Consider the following 7,439-nt stretch of genomic DNA (forward strand, 5'->3'; position numbering starts at 1 on the left):
GCACGGCTCAGCCGAGCCGATGCATATGTGATCGGCTCGACTGAGCCGCTAGGCCGTGATCAGGAGCTGTACGGGCCATTGTGAATAGCCCGTACAGCACCCCCTCGGTTCTCCTGAACCGAAGGGGTCCTGGGGCCGAAGCTAGCCGAAGGATCGGCCGAAGCTACGGCCAGATCCCTCGGCAGCTTCGTGAATAGACCCGAATGTAATGGTTTTTGCTGTGTCCTTTTATACAGAAGTGCTATTGTGCTGGAGTTCCACATTGCTTTAAATTTTAAAAAAAACACTAGTGGTTAAATCTCAAAAAGTGCACCGTGCTAATAAACTAACCAAAAAATATATATACTGTATTTAAAAAAAAGATAATCTTATAAATAAATCTGTTGATCCAACCAAATGGGTGCAAATGATATTCACCAGAATATCGATTGCACCTATTTTGCACCTATTTGGTTGGATCAACACTTTTTGGATGGTCACTTTTTTTGAATGGTCACTTTTGTTAATGATGCACATTATGAGCACATTATGCTTTGGAAGATTAATTTGATCACAATTATTATAGTTAGGGATGCACCGATATATCGGTCGCCGAAACATATCGCCCGGAAATGGCACTTTTGGCAAAATCCCCACTGGGTGCTGCTCTGTGTCCCAGCCAGGAGGAGAGAAACTGTCACAGGTGGCCCAGCGCTGCGAGCAGCCAGCGTCTCTCCTACCCACACCTCTCAGCCTCCTGTCACAGATCAGGATAGCGGTGTGTGGGTGGAGATAGCCAGTGCTGTCGCAGGTGGCCGGCTGGCAGTGTGGGGGAGGAGTGAGCTGTCAGATTGAGCTCTCCTCCCTGCACCACTCGTCAGCCTCCTGTGACATCGTGTCAGGATGGAGGGCGAGGTACAAGCAGTCAGTGATCAGTGATCGCTGAGTGTTTGTAAATAATTAAGGACAGAGTATGTTTACTATATCCTCAATTATGAATAAATGGGAAGTGATCTACATCATCTCCTGTTCATAGTTGTAGTTATAGTAAACACACTATCTCCACATGATATAAATGAACAGGAACACTCACAGGGTTATTCACAAAGCTAGCCAAAGGATCAGCCATAGCTCCAGCTGATCCTTTGGCCTTTTCAACCATCTTTGATTTTGTATTTTTTACATCTTTCTTTTTTAACATTTATCATTTATTTACTTTTGTAAAAAAATGTTTTTCTACTTTTTGATTTTTTTTTCAACTTTTTTTACTGTTTGGCTATTCTGCTCGGTACCATGGAGGTACCGAGCAGAATACCTGACCTGAATGCCGCTCGGCGGCATTTGGCTATTGCCTGCGGGAGGTTCGGCTCAGCCGATCCAAATGTTGGATCGGCTGAGTTGAACTCCTTCTGCACTTCGGGTCGGCCGAACATGCTGAGCCAGCCGAAGCAAGCCAATGGGCCGCTGAAATCAGCTGTACAAGCCTGAAGTGAATAGCCGAACACTTCACTTTGGGTCAGTTATTCACACGGCTGCCTTCAGCAGCTTTGTGAATAACCCTATCAGTATAGAGGCTTCCATTTATAACAGGTGCTGCAGAAAAAGAGAATGTGTTCTCAATCTCTGTTTCTATTTTAAAAGGGACATATCAGGGGTCTGTTTAGACCCCTAATATTTCCCTGAAGCACCTAAAAGTAAAGTAAAAAATAAAAATATTCAATAATAAAATTCATAAAAATAAAATATTTAAAAAAACTTAAAGTTTATACAAAATAAATAAAAATGTATTTTTCAGCCATACACCGACTAAAATCAGCCGTACATCGGCTTGCTGAGGCTGGCTTCGGGTCGGCCAAACATGCTCAGCATGTTCAGCTGACCCGAAGTGCAAAAGGAGTTCGACTCAGCCGATCCAACATCTGGATCGGCATAGCCGAACCTCCGGTAGGCTACTCGCTGCTGTTCGGCCTATTCTCATAGATGCCAAACAGCAGTGAGTGAATAGCCGAATGCAGCTGAGCGGCATTCAGCTCGGCTGTTCTCTCGGTACCTCTGTGGTACCGAGAAGAATAGAAAAGCAGTTAAAAAAGTAGTAAAAAATAAAATAGAAAACATTGGGCGGAGCTAGCAGTGACAGCTAGCTCCGCCCAACTGTTTTCTATTGGCCAGGCAGTTCTGCTGCCATCAGAATAAAATAAATTTAAAAAAAAACACCATAGGAATGCATAGCTAGATTCCTATTGGCTATTTCACTTTGCAATAGCCAATAGCAAACTAGCTATTGCACCCTCTGCTACTGTCAATCACCAGAAGGGGACCTGATGGAGAACTGCAGGTCCCCATCTACTGAACCGAAGGGGTCCTGGAGCCAAAGCTAGCCGAAGCTATGGCTAGATCCTTCGGCAGCTAAGTGAATAGACCCTTTAATATCTTTAGAGATTTATCTATAAGGTTATTTTATACCAAACTTTTTTTTTTGAGATATAAAGATTTTTATGTTTTATGTTTATTAACGCAGTGCACTTTTTGATACATTTTATGTGGTGATTATACCTATAGCACAGTAGCTTTTTGTGTATTTATTGGTTACCTATAGCATGGATTTATAATCAAGTGGTTACATCTTATTCCCATTGTTTTTTCACCAATGTAGATTGGGCACACTATCATCTCCACTGGTGGAATTTTAAAAATAGTTGTGTACTCTTATACTCATTGTCATCGGCCTATTATAGGAAACTGGATCATGTGGGAGCCAAAGATCATACAGGGTCAAGAGAGCAGTGTGACCTAGGTTTTAGTTAGCTGCTAAATCATTACCAGTACTGCCTGCCTTCTATATCTGTGTATTTATTCCAGGCTAACATAGTACAAGTTGCTTTCTAGCAGGTTCAAAAGCTAAGACAGCAGCCCAAAACTGCCGCTTGTTCTAAAGGGAGTCATCTGCAGCTTCCTACTGAGCTTCTGATCACATTTTCCATTCTATTTAAATTATCATAAGTAGCTAATTATCAGATATGAATTTGTGTAATACCAGAAAATAGTATACTTTGATTGATAAGTGGCTAATTTGGAGCTTTACGGTAAGTGGGTGATGACAGTCTATTTAAAGTTATCAATGGAATATGTAGTAACTAATCAAATACTGTAAACGTAATACTTAAAAGTGAAATAATAATGGTTTGTGGTTGATTTCATTTTATTTTTTAGTACGATTTCTCATTTACTTCACTAATTTGTATTGAGATTGTAGTCCATCACAGGCGTGAGCTTGGAGTGGTGGTTACTTGACCTTACCTATTAACAAAAATGTATCTTACTTGTGTATCACTTGACTGTAGACCCTCAAATCATCTCTGAATGATTTCTGACACTGTCCTTCCTGCTGGAGGGTGACTACTTTTGTTCTGCTTGGTCCCTGTGTGTGTTGTAAAGTAGCCACCATACAAGCTCACTCCAAGGATGTTATAACTGAATTAAATGATCTTCATCTAGGAACGAGTAAAAAACAAAGAACCAAAACAGGCAGAGTTGGAGAACAGCCAGAGAGTAAAGCCAGACAGTAAAAGATGAGGCGAACCAAATGCCAATTTAAAAAAACAAGGCAAGCTTAATCATAGAAACAACTCAGAAGTTGAGGCTGCAATTATCCAAGACACATAATTGGTTGGCAAAAAGAGGCGAATAATATGTGGAAGAGCACTCACAGAGGCAATGTGAACTCTAAAATGAGCACCAAAGGGAATCTGAGATGGCCTTTCATAGTGCTTTGTCATGCATACAAGGCATAACAGACGTAAAATATAAATTGGGTATGTGCCTCCTAGAGGAGTATTGGAGAGATCAGCAGGTAGGCTGCAAATGTAATAGAGATGCACTGATTACTGTCTGAGAAAAGTGGCTGTACAATTGCTGTGGCTTCATCTGCTTTACAACTACCTGTGCATTTCACTATTTATGTCACTTACAGAAACATGTTTCATATATCCTTGCAATGCATCTTTTCTATCCAAACATCTTTTTTCTATTCAAACATCTAAAATGTATATGTGTTTGCATCAGTTTCTGAACTTTAGATTCTTTAAATGAGTAGGTTTACTAGAAGACTTATTCTGTTAATTGAAAATGTTGTAATGCAGTCAATCATTCTTGTGCTAGGAAGGGAAATTTAGTTCGGAGGGTGAAAGAGAATAATGAGCTATAGATATAGGAGGGCAAATACATGGCATAAGTACAGTAAATCTGTAGGTTACAAGAAAACATTTACCTGTCATCGGGCAGACATATAACAGGATTACTGGCAAAGGTTTCACTTTCCTGCATCTCTGCCAACACTTATTGTACAAGATTATATTTGAACAGGAAATGAAAATCGTGTGGGCTGAATAATTTGTTGTGTATATACTGCATTTAAGGCAGAGGCCAAGAAAAGGCTGAGCAAACATTGGCCTAAGGGTTATTTGTTATTTAGCAATGAAAAGGAAGATGCAAGAGCTCTTAATTTTACTTCTCATTTACAGAAAGCCTTTATTGAACAACATATTATTTTTTACTGTCTTTAATATGCATTTTCAGTTACAGTCATACTCCAGTAAAAATTGGAATTCAAGCTTTAACATGCATTTTGTAAACAGTCTATTTTCTAAAAACTTCAGTTTTTGCTCTAGATATTGCTGTCTTGCACCAATCCACCCCTCTCTCATCGGTCAGTAAGCAGAAAGAAGGAAAACAGAAGTAGACTCACTCATTCTGCATACAATATAACTGCTGCCTATTACACAGGTATCAGGTCAAGGTAAAACACAACATGTATTGTTGCAGTGTTTTTTGGCTACTCTATCTATCTATCTATCGATCTATCTATCTATCTCTTCTTTATCACTCTGTTTCTCTCACTGTACCTATATGCAGTACATTCTAGTACATTCTAGAGTACCTTTCAAAATGATTTATTATTTATAGTACAATAATGTGTATAAGTTCCTATGTATCTGGTTATTACCTTTTGTGTCATGAATTAAACTCTAGTTCAGGTAAATGTAGGACATAGCTGTTATATACAATGGGTCAGTTAAGTCCATTCTTTAAGCCCTCTTCCTCATAGAAATCTCCTATTAATTAATATCAACATAAACAGGTTTAGGCTAGAGCAGATGTTATGAGCTGACATTTTGAATCAGTGAGCTATTGAATCACTGAACAAGAGCTGAATGTTTGCTTTTTTTCCATAATAGGTTTTGGCAAATGAATAACCCTATGGGCTCTGTTATGGGAATAGGAAGAGACTAGTTAAAACCTCAGGCAATCTGGCTATGTGCACTAGATGAGACATCATCTCACTTGATTTGTTGTTACCAAATCATTGACATAAACTAAGTCCTTGAAGATTAGCTGCACAGGGTCTTCGCTCTAAATAATAGTTTGCATCAAAGTGATTCATCTGTGACACCGTTTGCTTTTATTCGATTTCCTAGCTGCGTTCTTGTAATCTGAGCTAATAAGGGGGCAGGACAGATATGCCCATTGGCCAATGCTAAGGTTTCTTGCACAAGTATGCTAACCTTTTCATATTATATGTTTAACTGCTTGTTGCTTGCAGCAATACAAGTGCTTTATACACTAATTTATGACTGCTATAGACAAGTATAAAAGATTTGAGCCAGTTTGCACAATTTGCCATGAATCCATTTTATTTCTTTAATATAAGGCAGAAACTGTTTCATATATAAATATTCATACATAAGGCATTTATTCTATATAGCATAGTAAAATAAATGAGTTTAAAAGTGAAAAGTAAGTTTGCCATGTAGAGTGTTCCATTTTGATACCGTGTTTCCCCGAAAATAAGACACTGTCTTATATTTTTTTTGCCCCCAAAAAACACACTGGGTCTTTTTTCAGGGGATGTCTTATTTTTTTTTTTATACTGTGCAACAAAATGTACAACAATCTAAAGTTATCTGGTATCACTCCACCTGTCACAGTAACCCGCGCTGTAGAGGAATATCGGTCAATGCGGCTCTGCTCCCTCCGCCGACGCAGCCTTGCTTTCTGCAGCGCTGGCATGCTTTGCCATCAGGGACAGTGGTACCAGCGGTGCAGCAGTGGGGACATCAGACAGTGGACAGCGCAGTAAAATATGGTACCATTTACCGGTACACATTACAGTACAGTACCATTACATTAAGCAGTGCCTTCAGGGGGACAGCAGTTGGTGAAGTATGGTACTGGAGTGCTCCCTGTCACTGCGCTGGCCGGAGGGAGTCCCCTGTCATCCCCTTAATACAGTATGTCCCTGCAGGCTGATACCATCTCTCCTGCTCTTCAAAGTTCCCCCTCACATGCTACCACCAAACTAGGTCTTATTTTCGGGGTAGGTCTTATATCACAGGAATCTTGAAAAACAGTGCTAGGTTTTACTTTCGTGATAGGTCTTATTTTCGGGGAAACAGGGTATATCTGTCACCGGCTCTCATTTTTGACTCTTACCATTCCTTTATACCGTGTTTCCCCGAAAATAAGACACTGAATTTATTTTTTTGGTCTCCAAAAAAAAAAAACCCACACTAGGTCTTATTTTCAGGGAAGGCCTTCTTTTTTTTTTTAATGTACAACAATCCACACTTATTCATGTACAACAGTCTACATGTATTCATGTAAAAAAATATACCGTACATTTATTCAAATACAGTCATTTCATCTTCTTCTGGAACATCGTCATAACTCTCCATTCCTGAATTCTGTCCTGATGCCGTACCTTTCCAAGAGAAATTCGGTAACCAATAGCTGGCCAGAATGAGCAAAGCACGCTTTCACTATCAATTCCTCACAGGCGAAGTGCATTTGGTATTACTCCGCCTGTGACAGGAGCCAGTGCTATAGAGGAAGCATTGGCTTATGCGGCTCTGCTCCCTCCGCTGCCACCTCGCTTCCTCTAGCGCTGGCTTAGTTGACACCGTTGATTCTCTCCCGTGGCTTTAAAGTGCCCCCTTATGCCACCACCGGCCCTGAGAATGGTCACAACTAGGTCTTATTTTCAGGGTAGGTCTTTTTTTCGGGGAAACAGGGTAGTTTTGATGTAAAGTTAGAGCTCCAGAACTGAAACTATTTTTTCAGGTCCCACTTTTAGAATTAACCAAACCAATCAAAGGGTCTGATGAGTGTGACCAAGGGCCTAGAGAGAATGTTATGATGCTGGGCAATCACACCCTTAATGCTGACTTTTTAACCAGTTGACATCCGCGGTGTTAAACCCCCTTCCCATCCAGGCCATTTTTCAGTATTCAGCGCTGCGGTACTTTAACTGACATTTATTCCGTCATGCAGCGCTGTACTGAAATTAATTTTATACCCTTTTTTGGGGACAGATAGAGCTTTCTTTTGGTGGTATTTATTCACACCAACCCGCAGATGCTGCAGTGCCGTCCGTCCGTTTTTTTACTACGGGCGGACGGCAAGAG

This window comes from Nanorana parkeri, unplaced genomic scaffold (genome assembly GCF_000935625.1).
Source record: "Nanorana parkeri isolate BGI_ZX_2015 unplaced genomic scaffold, ASM93562v1 scaffold1822, whole genome shotgun sequence".
Taxonomy (NCBI): Eukaryota; Metazoa; Chordata; class Amphibia; order Anura; family Dicroglossidae; genus Nanorana; species Nanorana parkeri.